The following is an 18,618-nucleotide window of genomic DNA, read 5'->3' as shown; positions in this document are numbered from 1 at the left end:
CTATATATATATATATATATATATATATATATATATATATATATATATATATATATATATATATATATATTATTTCGAATGAGAGTCAAGCAACTCTTGCTATATGCGAATGGTACTCGACCCGGGATAACGAAAATTCGATGTTTTTTTTTTTTCTTGCGATCCTTCATGGCCTGATCATGCGTTACTGCTATGTGATTCCGGGCTGAGCACGTCGGACGAAGTGCGATGTAAGTGGTGGCTGCGTGTTCCCGCATGCCGGATTATATGTCGTTGCTATGGGATTTAAACATCTCATGTATGCGCACAAACCTGCGCAAGTGGTGGCTCTGCCACGACCGCTTCGAGCATGCGCTGTTAAGCTCGGGGCAGAGCAAGGTGTGTGTGGCCCACGGCGACCGTCAGTGAATTTTTCCCTCTCTCGCTGCAAAGCAATCTAAATCGATATTTCTGCAAATTCAGTCCCCCCGTGTCAAAAGTGAATGATTATTTATTTTCTGTTGTAGGAGTCATCGTTGACTAAGCTTTATGTAAAGATGCCCTGCAGAGTCAAAAAAAGAGGGACAGGTAATCCGGTGCAGTCTCTCAAAAAAAAAAAATAATAACGCCTCCTAATACAAATGCGTGGTGCGAAATTACAGCAATCGGCGCAAAACGAGGTACACATTCTCTCTAAACGAATACAACTTTCTGCCACAGATGACCGCTCACTAAGCTAGCGCGTCTAGTTCCTTCCTTCTTTTTCTTTTTTTTTTCTTCTCTTTAGCGCCCATCAACCGAACTGAGGTTGCTTAGCTTTTTTAGACCTTTCGTAGCGTTTTATGTTGAGTTAGACAAGTTGTAAGTTTTCTTTCGTTGATGCAGCCCTATAATGTTGCTGAGGCATTATCTGGTGTCTCATATTTAGTGCAGTTAGTGTATGATATTGAAAGTAATTATTGATAGTGAACGCAGTTGCTTTGTCCTACCGTGATCAGGCAAGCTGTGATGACCTAACACTTGTGGTTGATAACACAAGCCGCCCGTCGACCAAACGAGCAGATAAAAAATGGCATTACATTCATCGATTAGATTATATTATGAGTTTTTACGTGCCAAAACCACCTTCTGATTATGAGGCACGCCACAGTGGAAGACTCCGGAAATTTCGACCACCTGGGGTTCTTTAACGTGCACCTAAATCTAAGTGCACGGGTGTTTTCGCATTTCGCGCATTCATCGAAATACATGTAAAAAAATGAACTTTAGACTTCTCATTTACTCCCTCAAGTATTTCTTCTTACGATAATGACGATTGCAAAGATAACCGATCGGTTTCAACAATTTCCCGGTGGTGGTGCGTTGCAGCTGCAGGCGTGTTGAGTCTGTCAGGTCGAGGCCTGCTGTCGCTCCACCTCGGCGTCTGTTTTATTGCCACTGGGGTACAAGAATTACCTTGTTTGTACGCCCTCATTCGGAGTATAGGTACGACTTCTAAAGAAGGGACTGATATCCTCATTGTCGTCACTGTCCTACCAGCTTCGTCTCTTAGGACTGGGCAGAAGTTGTGCCCTTTCTGGTGACAGTTTCCAGTTAGCTGTTTCACCCTCCTTTTTTCTCTTTGAAATTACTTTCATGTTGCTAAAGCAAGTTGACGTTAATAACGTGCCATACGTGTAGATTCCACGCCAAAAGTCGACGTCCGGGGACGACGAGACTCAAGTATTAAAAATGACTGGCAAAATAGTGTGGCAGTGATGGAGCATTATCTATATGTTTAATTAGGGTTTTAATGTATTTACTATATGATACTTGCTCACGGTCTCTGAAAATATACGCGGAATCATCCAGCGCTTCTCTCGTACGATTATCGGAATTCACGAAACGCTCTCGGCAGCCTTTTAGACCTCGTTAACTGACATGCACCGTCCACTTGCACGTCGGGAACATCAATCAATCAATCAATCAATCAATCAATCAATCAATCAATCAATCAATCAATCAATCAATCAATCAATCAATCAATCAATCAATCAATGCCTGCATCGTCCAGTTGCACGTCGGGAGCATCAACCAGTCAATCAATCAATCAATCAATCAATCAATCAATCAATCAATCAATCAATCAATCAATCAATGCTGTGCTTTGCAGTAGTCAAATGAGCAGTGCCGCTGCCCGCTAGAAGAGCGACAACGTAAAGGATGACCAATACGTTGTCCCTCCGTGACCTTTACAAGTAAAGGTATAGTTTCCTGTCGCGCGCCCTCCCGTTGGCATATTGACATCAACGCTGTACTTCCTGCCACCCTTTCTGCGCTATTCGCGACATGTCGGTCTCGAAGCGAAAAGGCAGTGATCAAACAAGACCCGTCGCCTCCCACCTATTGATTGCGGTCAACCGTACGTAAAAAAAAGCCGCCGCCCATTTTTTTTTTTTTTTTTTTTTTTTTGTGGCAGCGGCGATATCTGAGACTTTACTTTCCTCCCTGCGATAAAGAAAAATACCCTTTCCGGCCTACGCAACTGTGGCTAAAGTTCGTGGATGCGTTGGCTTTGCTAAGTACTAACAAGCGTAGCTTCTTTCTTCTGACTTTCTAGATCGGTCGTAAAGCGTAACGCAAATGAACGAAGCACAGAGAGCGACGTGCGCTACGTTGCCAACGTGCCCCCGCCATTCTTTATTAAAGGGCGAAGGTCAAACCACATTATGAAGAACATTGCGGAGGACGGCGGCTCCGCAAAGGCCGTCAGTATACTTGGCGCTAAAATATCTAGAGATATTGATTCGTGATGTTCAATGTCCCAAAGCAACAACGGGATTATGAGAGACGCCATAATCGAGCTCTCCGAAATATTCTCCATGACCCGAGGTTCTTTAACGTGCGCCTAAACCTAAGCGAGCATATTTTTTTTTTTTTTTCATTTCACTCCCATCGAAACGCGGCCGCTTCGGCCAGGAACAAAGCCAGTGGTGCCGTGCTCGCCATCAGACGAAATAAGCGTTTAACCAGCACAATTCCTAAATTATTTCGCACCATCGAAGCGCTTCTTGTTTTCGACTGAAAGAACAAGCACCTAGCTTTAGTACACGTTTCGTATTGGGACATTACCGCGTAGCGTTCAGCGCTCGTCGACCCAGGCAGAGGTTCGTCGTCCCAGCGCTGCTTGTGCGAAGAAAAAGCGACGACGCGGCGTCCAGGCCGACGACGCGGCAGTTCAGCGAGCCGCAGCATGAGCGGCGCCTGCGCCCGCCTGCACCGGGCCGGGGCCTCGCGTTAAGACTGTCGCGCATGTAATCAGTGTCGGGAGTCCCGTACGAAAACAAAAGCGCGACACCGCACGACCCCCGCGGGTTGCGGAGCAAAAGAAGGAAGCGCGCCTTATCCCACCAGGCGTCACTCGCTTAGCCAGGCTTTCACTCGGCCGGCAAGAGACAGCGCGCTCGGTCCATCCGAGCGAGCGAGCGAGCACGAGTCGGGAGAGGAAGCAGGCGGCGGCCATCTGGCGTCGGCGTTAACTGCGTGTTTGGCGGTTCTCGGACTATGTGCCTCGGCAATCCCCTTTTCTTCCTTTTCTCCCAGTCTTTCTTATTCCACCGTAACCCTCCCTCCTCCTGTCGTCGCGGAACGCCTGGTCCGAGCAGGATCGCGTCCGACTAACTCTTGCTCACTGGAGTCTTTTCCGTTTTCATTTTTTTTTCATGTTTATTGCTTTCCTTCTTTGTTTTGGGTCTTCTGTATTGGATCTCCCTCTTGCGCGTGCTTCCACTGACGCGTGCACCGTGTTAACGCAGCTTGCGGTGCGCTGCATCGCCCGACGCCTCCGTGTATGCAATCGAGCGAGCGTGCAGCAGCGCGCCAGAAGGCCGCGCTCTTGTTGCTGCGACTACGTCCATCGCGGACAGCTGAGCGGGTCCTTCGAGGGAGCCCAAGGCTGGGTTGGGCAAGAGTCTTCGTATTCGACCTTGCTGCGAAGATGTGTAGGAGCAGTGCGTTCTGTACGTTCTTGTACTTATAAAAAAAAATCGCACGCAGCGTAGAGTTGACTTGGCGAAACGACACAAAAGAAAGACAGCAACCGTTAGACTCACAAACTCGTTTTTTGTTCTCTCTCTCTCTCTTCTTTTTCACCAGTGAAGGATCGCCAACCTTTAGAGTTCCTGCTTTTGAACGCCTCCCTACCTTCCTCGTTCTCTTTATTTTTTTCTTTCTTTCTTCTTTTTTAACTACTGTGCAAGTTAAACAGGATGCGCCTGTTTGGTGGTTGTAAATCTTGCTGTAGAACTATTTAAATTACAAGCTGAGGTTAAAGTTGTTAAGCGCTTGTTATTTTCGAACAGTTCTGAGTCGACACCACGAAATAGAGTTTCCATGATACCGTTCAGTACTTACCTTCCTCGTAGTTCTGCTGTCTCATATTTAACGTCTTGTCTTGCAGAGAACTGCGCCTTCCCCTAAATTCAATAACTTAAATGAAAAGCACGTCTGTAACATGGCTTTGCCATAATACAAGGTAGCCTTACAGAAAAGCTTCCAAATGTTTCTACGCAACAGCAGCAGGCACGGGTAAAAATTGGAAAGGAAAAAATATTCGGCGACTGTACTTGTACATGGCGTATACTCATAAGTCATCGTGTATCCTGAGAACTGTGCTCAGTCACTACCAAGCTCCGAGGTACTGAGCTTGGTTTTATTTTAATGCATGGTACACGAATGGTAACATAAGTGGTAGCATAAGTGGTAACATAAGTGGTAGGGTGTGACTGATGGAAAAGAAGCTGAGTCATGGCAGCTGGACTGGCCCCCATCGCCCCCTCCCTCCTCTCCCCCCCCCAAAAAAAAGAAAGAAAGATCACAGGCAGCAGCAAGCAACAATACATAAGCAAACGCACATGTGGTCTTACACAACAAACAGAATAAATAATACCTTTAAGCAATACGAAATCCCACTAGATGTTTGTAAATTGCACAGTCAGCACACAATGTTAAATAATGCAGTTTTAAACATAACACATAATTTTACAGCGAAACTGTGTATTAATAGGGTTCTATGTATTTTTCGAGTCCGTGCGCTGACAATAAAAATGGTGAGCGTGAGCAGATCCCGGAGATACTGAAATACCAGGCAGACCCGCGGCAGAGGTGAAGCCGGCTTCAAGCAATCCGCCAATAATAATAATAATAATAATAATAATAATAATAATAATAATAATAATAATAATAATAATAATAATAATAATAATAATAATAATAATAATAATAATAAAATTAATAATAATAATAATAATAATAATAATAATAATAATAATAATAATAATAATAATAATAATAATAATGCGTTGTTTCAAGTCGATGGGTACACTGGAATCGTCTGTGGACAGCATATGAACTGACGAGCAGGAGGCGTTTTCATACATGCAAAGACAAAGTGTAGGTACAGCCATACAGCCTCGACTCGCAAGAGGACACTACCACCGACTGTGGTGATGTCTATGCAGTACAAACGAAAGACGGAAGTGTGATACCCACTCCAGGAGGCACACCCAAGTGTGATATCGAGAAGTTCACGACCACGCACTTTGCTTGGGTTCGCCGCGATGACACTACCTCTGTGTTCATCGTTCGAGACTTCAATGTGGCCACTTCGAAACCACACGAGAAATGGTACACTCAGTTCGTGCTAGAAGACTTCGGCTTGCGGTGCCACACCAAATCTAAGTCACTCAACTACCCCACGACGGTTGTGTATATATTTAACTTTGGCCAGGATTCTGTCCAAGGTAGTAACCGAACCAATCAGTGTATTTCACAGTAATTACGAAGCCATCGTCACTATCATTACAGAATGAGGAAAATAAATCATTGCACCCTTGTCTAACCCTAACGTGATGAGACAGAAAGAGAGAGGTTTGGATCAGAGAGCAAAGTGGTATAGCCGATATTCTAATTGACATCAAGAGAAAAAAATGGAGCTGGGCAGGTCATGTAATGCGCCAGTTATATAACCGTTGGACCATTAGGGTTACAGAATGGGTACCAAGAGAAGGAAAACGCAGTCGAAGACGGCAGAAGACAAGGTGAAGCGATGAAATTAAGAAATCCGCGGGCGTTAGTTGGAATCGGCTGGCGCAGGACAGGGGTAATTGGAGATCGCAGGGAGAGGCCTGCGTCCTGCAGTGGACATAAAACAGGATGATGATGATGATGATGATGATGATGATGATGATGATGATGATGATGATGATGATGATGATGATGATGATGATGATGATGATGATGATGATGACGACGACGACGGTGGTGGTGGTGGTGGTGGTGGTGGTGGTGGTGGTGGTGGTGGCGGCGGCGGTGGTGGTGGTGATGATGATGATGATGATGATGATGATTTTGGTGGTGGTGGTGGTGGTGCGCTGCAGCTTCGCTGGTCATTGATCGACCTTCACAGAGTGGAATGGCTTCTCAATTTTTCTAGCTGTTGATTTCTACTTGCTAAGTACATTTGAAAGAGAGAGACGAAGATCTTGAAGACCATAATTTGCTCGAGGACATGCAACTTCTCAAATCTGTTGTATGTCGATTAGGGCGGCAATTATTCATTAGCGTTAATAAAGGGAAAATGAGACATCCGCCCAATCGTAGCAATTGCTACAAAGGAAACCAATACGGGTTCCCCCAAAGAAAAGCCTCGCAGTTGAAGGAAAATTTGTCCTTCAACTGCGAGGATTTTCTTTGGAGGAACCCGTATGGGTTTCCTTCGTAGCAATTGCTACGATTGGGTGGATGTCTCATTTTCCCTTCAATTAATTTCTTCTCTCCGCCTTGCGGGTTTCCGCAGAACTAGTACGCAGACCTAGAACTTTACTTCGTGTTGTTGATAAGTTCGACTTCGCCCTGCCACCTGCTAGCCGCCTCGTTAGCTCAGGTGGTAAAGCGGCCGCCCCGGAAAGGCGCTGGTCCCGGGTTCGTGTCCCGGACCAGGATGAATTTTCCTTCAACTGCGAGGCTTTTCTTTGGAGGAACCCGCGTGGGTCTCCTTTATAGTAACTGCTAGGATTGGCTGGATGTATCATTCTCCCTTTAATTAATTACTTCTCTTCACCTTGCGCGTGGTACGTCAAACATTCATTAGCGTTAGTGAACAAATGCGCACGCAGACTGCAAAGTCACACAGTCAGCAACCTTCTTATGCCGAAAGGGTTCTCGACTGTGGCTCTTCAATAAAATATTTTACTTAATCCCATACTTAGGAAAGAATTGCTTCATCAGCCATCGTATGTATCATCTCGCATTGATCGTTCCCAAAAAGTTGGTGTACCCCTTTGTCGCACAAACATTTACTCCGGCTCACTATACCAAGAACCTCGGAAATGCTTTCTGCAGAGGAGCGCTCATTAAGCACTTGCAGGTGAGTACAAGGGAAACCTTAGAGAGGAACATTAACTATGGTATGATCTAACCCCATTACTAGAGAAAACCTACCGACTCTAGCAGACACCTCGACCATCGCAATCGACTACATGCAGCCTTGCGACATCTGTGACGGTTGCGACAACACCCCAGGCGCCATCAGACAGCGCTCGGGCAATCGATTCATCAAAATACGCGTTCCCAGCGTGATTATCGGCAGTGACCTCGGGAAACCGGGTTCGCCGGGAATAACAAAGCCGTCGTACGACGCGCCACCGTTCGCAGTTGCAACGTCAGCCGTAGGCACCGATAATTCCGCCTAGAGAGCACCAAGACCTCTGTTTGCGGGGTATTGCGAATATTGTCTCGATACCCCGAGGGAAAAGAGCGAATACCAGCCGAGAAGCGTTGCCACTTGAGGTGACTGCAGTGTTGACTGAGAGTGAGCGAACGGATAAACGAAATGACGAGTGAGTGAGTGAGTGAGTGAGTGAGTGAGTGAGTGAGTGAGTGAGTGAGTGAGTGAGTGAGTGAGTGAGTGAGTGAGTGAGTGAGTGAGTGAGTGAGTGAGTGAGTGAGTGAGTGAGTGAGTGAGTGAGTGAGTGAGTGAGTGAGTGAGCGAGCGAGTGAGCGAGCGAGCGATGAAATACGAGAATGGGTGAATAAATGGGAGATTGATCTAGCGCGCAATTGGGCAAGAGATGAGTGAGTTAATGGGTGAATAAGTGAACAAATATGGAGGTTAACGTTTGTGCGAGTAGCTGTGTGAACGAATGGTCGACTCAGCAAGAACATAGGTGGGCGGGCAAATGAGTGAGTAACAAAACAAGTGGGTGATTGAGTGAATGGCTGGGTGAGGCAAGTAGGCAGGTAGGTGGGCGAACGAGGCAAGGAGCGAGTGAGCGAAAGGGTGAACAAAAAGGTGGCCGGTATAGAAGTGTCAGTGGGTTAGTGAGCGCATACATGATTCTGCGAGACTGCAGGAAGACGGACGAGTGAGTGAGTGAGTGAGTGAGTGAGTGAGTGAGTGAGTGAGTGAGTGAGTGAGTGAGTGAGTGAGTGAGTGAGTGAGTGAGTGAGTGAGTGAGTGAGTGAGTGAGTGAGTGAGTGAGTGAGTGAGTGAGTGAGTGAGTGAGTGAGTGAGCAAAAGAAAAGATGGAACGAGAGAGCAAGAGTGTTGGCTGGAGGGAGACTTTTCTGTGCTGGCAAAGTTGGCGTTTCCGTGCAGGATAAAGCGACGAAGATAACCGTGTGAGAAAGCAGCTCGAACGGCAGGTAATGCTTTCGCGCACGCGAGGAAACACACTATGCTATCGAAGTCGGTCACGCGAGCCCAACGACCTCGGGAAGCGGTAGACCGCCCTCGGCACGTTCCGCGCTGATGAAGTGCCAGGCCGTGTGCCTGTGGAAGCTCGTTTAGCTCGTTTCCACACGCTGAGGCGAGAACATTCTCCTCGCTGCAGCTCGCAGAAATATCCTGCTCTTACAGCTGCGATGACAAATAGTTATTCTATCGCTTTCGTCCCATGAAAGCGAAACAGACGTGCTTGCAGGTATGTTCATACAAGCACCTGGGATCAAACATGCAGCGTCACTCACAGCGTCTAATTACGTACGGGCAAGCTGGAAATACCCGCAGACATTTCTCGGCTATACGATAAGCCTTCACAAGAAACGCGGCAAAACACCAAGTTAAGAAGGGTATCAAGCACAGTTTCTCCTGTTTCCCACCTGATGTTTGCGAGAAGTATTCAAGAAGCCGCTAGATCACGATGGACGATGGGGTAAGGATTAATGAAGAAAATGGCAGCAACGTGCGCTCGGTTGATGACATTGTCTTGTTCAACAGCGCTGCAGATAACTTACAGCAAATGGTTGGTGATTTGAACCGACAATATGTTGGGAAGTTATATTAGAGCTAGTGGGTGAAACAATAGCGCAACGTTCAAATGCCTGGCAAGGGAACAACAGTTCGTCATAGGCAGTCAACGTCTTGAAGTTGAGCAGGAACGCGTCTGTCTAGGCCAAACAGTAACAGGGAACCCAGATGATGAGAATCTACTTGACGAGTAAAAATGGTTTGGAACGCATGCGACAAGCCCTCCCAAGTCATGAACGCGAGCTTACTGTTGTTCTAGAAAATAAAAGTACTTGCAGAATCAGTGGATTGACCAGTAAAATTCTATGAGGCTTGACTACGAAGCATAACAAAGAAGCTTACGAAGAAAACTAGGACCGTTCAGCAAGGCATGTAACGGAGGATGATTAGCGTACCGTTTATCGACAGGAAGACTGTTATTAGCTTTAGAGAGCAAATGCAAGCAGATGATATTCTAGTTGTGATCAAGAGGGGGTAGAGCTGTGCTGGACATGTGATGGCATAGAGCGGATAACAGGAGGTTTATTCCAGTTACAAAAAGGGGGTGAAAGAAAGGAAAGTGCAGTCGATGGTGGTAGAGGATAAGGTGGTATGATGAGATCAGCACGTTTGCAGGCAATTGGATGCAATGGGCTGACCTAAGGGAGTACGTAATTGAGGATCGCTGGTATAGGTGCGTTTGTCACGACCGTGGAAATAAAAAGGGCTGAACGAAGTGATGATAGTTACCTCACGTCGCCAATCCAATCAATACGGCGGATCAGTAAAAAAAGTCGTCCTCGTTTATTTTTCAGGGCCTCTGAGCGCACTGTCATAGCGGTGCGCTAGTCCGCTGCTGTGGCGAAATCTTTCGGTATTATATGAAGCTAAAGTATCAGAATGCAATCAAGTGAATTAGATGTTGTCGACGACGTATCAAAGCTCCCGGATTGAATGTTATCACGTAATAACAGACACATAATAATAAGAATAAATAAAGAGGCTGACATTGCTGAAAGAACTGGGCTGATAGTATGATAGGGCTGATAGTATGTCTTGCCTGGCTCAAGGCCTGGCAACTACTCCAGGTATTAGTCTGAGATTATCGTTAATTGAAGGTGCAGCGGTGGCGTAGAGGTAGAACACCCGCCTCGCGTGCAAGAGGTCCGTGGTTCGAATCCCGGTGCCGGCAATTTTCCACCGGATTAAAAAAAAAATCCGCGTGTTGATAAAATTGCACAAACAGGCCTGGAGTGTGGCCTGATCCCGGTGACCAGAACCGGTAACGCACTCCCTCACCAGAGCAGGATTGGCCACCCTGGTGCAGTACTTGGCCACAACCTCCTATGAACACAACAATCAAACCTCGGCCCTCAGTCCCCAGCAGCTGCAAAGCAACTGACCACGGCGGCGGTCAGACCTGCGACGCAGCAGAGGGTGCTAAGAATCACTGGCTCCGGACAGGCCGCCATTGGAATATGACCCTGGCAACGTTTAACGCTAGAACGTTATCTAGTGAGGCGAGTCTAGCAGTGCTATTGGAGTAATTAGAGGGCAGTAAATGGGATATAATAGGGCTCAGTGAAGTTAGGAGGCCAAAAGAAGCATATACAGTGCTAAATAGCGGGCACGTCCTGTGCTACCGGGGCTTAGCGGAGAGAAGAGAACTAGGAGTCGGATTATTGTTTAATAAGAATATAGCTGGTAACATACAGGAACTCTATAGCATTAACGAGAGGGTGGCAGGTCTTGTTGTGAAACTTAATAAGAGGTGCAAAATGAAGATTGTACAGGTCTACGCCCCTACATTCAATCATGATGACCAGGAAGTCGAAAGCTTCTATGAAGACGTGGAATCGGCGATGGGTAGAGTGAAAACTAAATACACTATACTTATGGGCGACTTTAATGCCAAGGTAGGCAAGAAGCAGGCTGGAGACAAGGCAGTGGGGGAATATGGCATAGGAACTAGGAATAGCAGAGGAGAGTTATTAATAGAGTTTGCAGAACAGAATAATATGAGGATAATGAATGCCTTCTTCCGCAAGCGGGATAGCCGAAAGTGGACGTGGAGGAGCCCGAACGGCGAGACTAGAAATGAAATAGACTTCATACTCTGCGCTAACCCTGGCATCATACAAGATGTGGACGTGCTCGGCAAGGTGCGCTGCAGTGACCACAGGATGGTAAGAACTCGAATTAGCCTAGACCTGAGGAGGGAACGGAAGAAACTGGTACATACGAAGCCGATCAATGAGTTAGCGGTAAGAGGGAAAATAGAGGAATTCCAGATCAAGCTACAGAACAGGTATTCAGCTTTAACTCAGGAAGAGGACCTTAGTGTTGAAGCAATGAATCACAATCTTGTGGGCATCATTAAGGAGTGTGCAATGAAAGTCGGTGGTAACTCCGTTAGGCAAAATACCAGCAAACTATCGCAGGAGACGAAAGATATGATCAAGAAACGCCAATGTATGAAAGCATCTAACCCTACAGCTAGAATAGAACTGGCAGAACTTTCGAAGTTAATCAACAAGCGTAAGACAGCTGACATAAGGAAGTATAATATGGATAGAATTGAACATGCTCTCAGGAACGGAGGAAGCCTAAAAACAGTGAAGAAGAAACTAGGAATTGGCAAGAATCAGATGTATGCGTTAAGAGACAAAGCCGGCAATAGCATTACTAATATGGATGAGATAGTTCAAGTGGCTGAGGAGTTCTATAGAGATTTATACAGTACCAGTGGCACCCACGACGATAATGGAAGAGAAAATAGTCTCGAGGAATTCGAAATCCCGAAGGTAACGCCGGAAGAAGTAAAGAAAGCCTTAGGAGATATGCAAAGGGGGAAGGCAGCTGGGGAGGATCAGGTAACAGCAGATTTGTTGAAGGATGGTGGACAGATTGTTCTAGAGAAGCTGGCCACCCTGTATACGCAATGCCTCATGACCTCGAGCGTACCGGAATCTTGGAAGAACGCTAACATAATCCTATTCCATAAGAAAGGGGACGCCAAAGAGAGAGAATCAACTTTTGTGCTGAGCCCTTAGTGACGGTTGGTGCGCGCTGGCACCAGATGGGGTGGAACCTTCTTCTCAGGTCCCATATGAAAAATTATAGACCGATCAGCTTACTGTCCGTTGCCTACAAAGTATTTACTAAGGTAATTGCAAATAGAATCAGGAACACCTTAGATTTCTGTCAACCAAAGGACCAGGCAGGATTCCGTAAAGGCTACTCAACAATAGACCATATTCACACTATCAATCAAGTGATAGAGAAATGTGCAGAATATAACCAACCCTTATCTATAGCTTTCATTGATTACGAGAAAGCGTTTGATTCAGTCGAAACCTCAGCAGTCATGGAGGCATTACGGAATCAGGGTGTAGATGAGCCATATGTAAAAATACTGCAAGATATCTATAGCGGCTCCACAGCCACCGTAGTCCTCCATAAAGCAAGCAACAAAATCCCAATAAAGAAAGGCGTCAGGCAGGGAGATACGATATCTCCAATGCTTTTCACAGCGTGTTTACAGGAGGTATTCAGAGACCTGGATTGGGAAGAATTAGGGATAAAAGTTAATGGAGAATACCTTAGTAACTTGCGATCCGCTGATGATATTGCCTTGTTTAGTAACTCAGGGGACCAATTGCAATGCATGCTCACTGACCTGGAGAGGCAAAGCAGAAGAGTGGGTCTAAAAATTAATCTGCAGAAAACTAAAGTAATGCTTAACAGTCTCGGTAGAGAACAGCAATTTACAATAGGCAGCGAGGCACTGGAAGTCGTAAGAGAATACATCTACTTAGGGCAGGTAGTGACGGCGGATCCGGATCATGAGACGGAAATAATCAGAAGAATAAGAATGGGCTGAGGTGCGTTTGGCAGGCATTCCCAAATCATGAACAGCAGGTTGCCATTATCCCTCAAGAGAAAAGTATATAATAGCTGTGTCTTACCAGTACTCACCTACGGGGTAGAAACCTGGAGGCTTACGAAAAGGGTTCTACTCAAATTGAGGACGACACAACGAGCTATGGAAAGAAGAATGATAGGTGTAACGTTAAGGGATAATAAAAGAGCAGATTGGGTGAGGGAACAAACGCGAGTTAATGACATCTTAGTTGAAATCAAGAAAAAGAAATGGGCATGGGCAGGACATGTAATGAGGAGGGAAGATAACCGATGGTCATTAAGGGTGACGGACTGGATCCCAAGGGAAGGGAAGCGTAGCAGGGGGCGGCAGAAAGTTAGGTGGGCGGATGAGATTAAGAAGTTTGCAGGGACGGCATGGCCACAATTAGTACATGACCGGGGTTGTTGGAGAAGCATGGGAGAGGCCTTTGCCCTGCAGTGGGCGCAACCAGGCTGATGATGATGATGATGATCGTTAATTATTTCTAGCTTAATAAGTTACTAACTCAAAGGCAAAAATATTTAAGCAGTGGTGTCAAGGCACGTGCAACAAACTATGCGCCTGTGTTATCCGCATAAGTGACTTTGTTGTTGCTTAAAAGCCTGGTAAACGTTAGCCATGTATGTGCGGCAACGTGACGCAGACGTAAGCGCTGAACGCAGATTGAGGAAGGTGTATGCAAATCGCGGAAGGTGCGCGAAAGACAACAATGTAGTGCACGATGATTGGGTTTGCTGGATAAAGTTGCGACGGAAGTACACAAGGCACGGTTCTAATGCTTTCAAGCGTAATGACAGCCCCCAAAGTTTGTTGCCTGAGCTGTACTCCCTTCTAGTAAAAGGCACAAAACAAACAAACAAACAAACAAAAAGCAGCCTCTGTGGCTCAATCACTAGGACGCTTCGCGTTGATAGCAAGAGGTCGCGAGCTTGTTCCACGCTCAGTGCAATGTTTTCTTCATTATCCTAACGGCTGATCAGTACTCCGACGCAAGAGAATCATTAGGCGCTAAACTAGCCATTTAGCAACTGTCGGTGCTAAAACGTTAATTGCTCCAAAAGCAACAAATTACCTGAGCGAGAAGTTGATCGATTGGTTATACCTATCAATATCGGGGACGAATACATATAGCGGCAATTTTACTAATGGAGGCTAAAAGAAGAACGCATATTCGCCGGATATAGCGACAACATACAAAAGCAGCGGTAGGGCCCATGGTACGTTTAGGTTGGTGAACGACGTCAAGTTAAATACCTGATTAATTAACTAGATAATGAATGAATAATTAGTCCTAAATGGGCCGCTGTGGTTGCCTGAGAATTAATTTTGACAACTTGGGGTTGTTTATAGAGTACGCTTATATCGAAGTGCGGGGAGAACTTTCTGCATGCTGCTGCTCACCTCGGAGTGCGGCCGCCGTGGCAGGCATAGCCGAACCCGCCACCTCGCGGTCAGCAGCGCGACGATACCTCCACCGAGTCACCGCGACGGATAGCACGCTCGATAAGACACGTGCTTGCCTTAGCGGTAACGTAATCAGGGAGCACCTGCATCCTGATGCGGGAAAGAACGCAAATTACGTACACGGCGTCCGCGCGCGCACGAAGTTGTTTCGGCGAAGAGCCTAGGACCAGGCTCATATTGGGCTGGTGTAACGCGGCAGCAACCATATTTTCCGGCTGTGACCGGGCTTTCTGATACATGCATGCCTCTGTTTGCACTATCTGCAGCAACGGGAGCAATGTGTCTCCAAACGTAAACGCCGAGATGTTACGAAAATACCTGCGCCAGCAAAAAAATAAAAGTCAGTATGAAGCCGCGGCGCAATTGAGGCGAAACCGCCGCACAAATTGGATTCTGTTCGCCACATAACAGCGGAATCAGGGCGTCTTATTGTTGACTGCGCGGTGTGTATGCGTTGTGTGTGTGTGTGTGGGAGGGGGGGGGGGGGGCGTCGTGAGTGTGTGGGGGCGCACGTGCGGGATCCCCGCATACGCGTGGATTGATCTGTGGTGGTTAATGGAGGCAAGTGTTACAGTGTATTTGCCATGCTGTCAGGCCCCGTTTAGTGAAAAGAAACAAAATAACAAGTGGGACAACGAAAGCACCCGCACGACGCAAAACCGTGTCTCGGACACGTTAATTCTCAAACGTTCCTCTAATCACTTCCGGGTTGAAAAATTAATCGCGCCGGTGAAGAACTTCTAATAACCTCGACTACCGCGCCTTCCTTTGCATACACTTACGCATCATTTGCCACCCAAAAGAAAGATGCCGCGTCGAAAAATTCGTAAGAAAGTGAAATTCGCGGACAACTCGATTACCGGCAAGAGCGGGGCTAGACGTAGGGGCACCCGCGCTGGCTTAACGCCTATGCTGCCGACGAATTCGCTGGCGCAGTCTTGAAAAATTAATGAAATAGAAATTAGGAAACTACGCTGTTGGCAGATTAAGAAGCCCCGTCCGGAGTACCCATTCTTTCAAGTTCAGTGGCACAGAAAATGAGCCTTAGTTAACCACGTTCAGGTTAGCGGCAACAGTTACGGAAACAACCGACGCATAACCTGCGGTTGCGCCTGGCGCGCATTCGTATTTTTCAACGCAACGCGTCAGAGCGGCGGAAATGAAGGTATGCGGTTAACAAAAGAACGAAATCAGAAGCACTTAAACGAGGCGAGAAATATGCAAAGTACGTGTTTGTAATTAGGAGATGAGAATTTCTGCACGTGTAGTTATGAATATTCAACGAATTCGCCGAAATCAAGGCAGTCGTGTATTGAAGAGGAAGCGAAATAGTAATAAAAGGGTGGCAGCCCACTCCAAGAAGCTCATTACGAAATGCTGAAGTAGCGGGACAAAGTGAGCGTTCAATTAAATCAGAGACACCGTAGTAAAACTGGATCAAAACGAGCCAGAACAAACTGACCTACTTTCGCCTCATAGAAGCTATAACAAAAATCAAAACTGGGAAATGCAGGTATAGTGTAGCGCTCAAGGCGACGGACGCATAAGAGTGTGTGTTTGGGGGGGGGGGGGGGGGGGAATTGTCGCCTATAAATCTCAGTGGTACCTGCGTCGAATCAGCTAGCCCAACCCAAAGGTACGTTCTATATACAAAACAAAGAGATCAAAAACACACTTGTGTTCTTGGAGGGAAGGAGGCAAAACAAGAGGTGAAAGGCAAAGACGTTAACCAGATTAAGTGTCCGGTTGGCTACTCTGCGCAGGGGGATGGGGTAAGAGGCAGAAAAGATAAGTGAACAAGAGAAGAACAAAAGAAAAAAAAAAGGAACGCAGGAGTTCACACATTCTATAGTTTTCAATGAGTGCCGCTTCTTTTAAAAAGCACGCTAGCGCTTTCAAAGTAGTTCGGGCCGACGCCCGCTGGGACCAGGGTCCAAGAATTCTGGCTTCCGTAAGAGGACAATTGTCAACCTTAGCAGCACGCTTGTGTTCTCGGATTACTCCATACCTTCCTGGGAACGTCGCAGTGCCGTGTTGAGTCATAAAAAGTATATGGAACTGCACTTGTTCTTTGCCGCATTATTATTTAGCCGATTCGCCTTGGAACGTTATCTATAGGAATGCTTTTAACTGCATTCGAGTGTGCATCTTCGAAGTTGTGCTTTGCTGACGAGACGAAGCGGAGCGCGAACAGTTGCAAATTCCGCAGCCGTCGACGTCGTCCGCCGGGCGGCGCGTCTTGAAAACGACGGCGGCGGCTCTCGCCTGGAAAAGCCCTGGCTCCGAACGAACCCTTGAGAGTTGCTGATCCATTAGTGTAAATGTGTGCATGGTCGGCGCGTATCTCTCGCGCAAAAGGAACAGAGACAGTTGTTTAAGCGCAGTAGACGACAGCTCAGATTTCTTTTTCTGATTCCTGATACGGCGGCGCTGCAGTATTCCCTATCACGTACGCAGTCCGGCGGTGCGAACCCACGAACGAATGGATGGACGGAGGAAACTTTATCTGAAAAAGCAATGGCTGCGTGGTTGCGTCCAATGCGGGAGGCCACGGTGGTTAGCTACCAAGTCACATTTCAGTGGCTTTTTACAAGTTGCTGCGGCGTCGTAGGTAACGAGAAGGACGATAAAACTGTTCGGTCCGCTCTTCAAGACAAAAGAGAGGAATAGATACCGTTATCAAGGTCAGATGCGGCTAGAAAGCTCCGAATGCTTGCGCGCGACATCACGGTCTCAGTGTGCAACACCTCGGCGTTTCTACCAAGCGCGTCTATAGTTCCGCCTTCACGTTCCAACTGGACTCTGACTACGCGAGGCAGCCCTGCTTTGTCGGCTATGGCTATAGGAGTGGCCTTTGCAAAGTGTTTTGCCTGTCGGACTGGAATGGTTCGACAATTCGCTACGTGCTATGACTGTGGTCGCGAGGAGAACCTTTCAACACGTTATATGTGACTGTCCTCGCTGCAGTATTTTTAAAGACGCCATCGATCGCAAAATCTGCTAGCTAGCCTTGGCAACAGAGCATTATCAGCGCCAACCCTTATGGAATGCCGACGTTACGAGCCATCGCAGAAGAGCGCGACGAAGGCATTGGCTCTGTTTTTAAGAACGACGGACCTGCACAAACGGCTCTTGCCGGATTTGGGGTTCATTGTGCCGCATAGTGCACAGTGATTGTGACCGGCTGTGGTCATGTGCCTGTGTTACTAAGACGGAAATTGACATTCCAAAGCATGGAGTTGTACGTGCCAAAACCACGATCTTATTATGAAGCACGTCGCAGTGGGAGACTCCGGATTAATGTTGACCACCACCTGAGATTCTTTAACGTGCACCTAATCTAAGTACACGGGCGTTTTTGCATTTCGCCCCCATCGAAATGCGGCCGCCATGGCAGCGATTCGATCCCGCGACCTCGTGCTTAGAAGCACAACACGAAGACCACTAAGCAACCACGGCGGCTAAAACAGAAAATTTCACTTGTTGCACTTCGGAAAAACATCCGGCAACCACAGGATTAGTGTTATGTTGCGGTGCTAAACATATACAGGGTGTCCCACGTATAACTTTAGCCAAATTTGAAAAATATTCGAATGCAACGTAGCTTGACAGAACAAAGGTAATGTACTTTGCCGTCGCTTGCAGATACTCAAATCCTTTTTTTTCATTCCGCCTAATTACATAATTAGTCTTAATTAATCAAAATCTCAAATATCATAATCATATGTGTCAATGAGAAAATTGTAGAGTGACATGAAAAACTCCCGATACAGATTTCTGCTGCTCAGTACGCGCTACATAAAAGTTTTTCCGAGCGTGAAAGAAGCCCGCAAATGAACATGAAATTGCCGCCCGACTGGCCACTCGGGGCACCTTGCGTGTATTCGCGGGCTTCTTTCACGCTCGGAAAAACACTTTTATGTCGCACGTACTGAACAACAAAAAAGCTGTACCTGGAGTTTTTCATGTCGCTCTACAATTTTCT

The 18,618-nt window shown here is 46.7% G+C and overlaps 1 protein-coding gene across 2 annotated transcripts in view; it reads right to left on the bottom strand.

Moving 5' to 3' along the window:
- Positions 1-18,618, bottom strand: part of LOC142571783 (neuroligin-4, Y-linked-like) — a 95,510-nt gene that overhangs the window by 48,747 nt on the left and 28,145 nt on the right. The window lies entirely within an intron of this gene.

Source organism: Dermacentor variabilis, chromosome 2 (genome assembly GCF_050947875.1).
Source record: "Dermacentor variabilis isolate Ectoservices chromosome 2, ASM5094787v1, whole genome shotgun sequence".
Classification (NCBI taxonomy): domain Eukaryota; kingdom Metazoa; phylum Arthropoda; class Arachnida; order Ixodida; family Ixodidae; genus Dermacentor; species Dermacentor variabilis.
The sequence above is the reverse complement of the archived record's forward strand: the minus strand, read 5'-3'. Positions and strand labels throughout refer to the sequence as shown.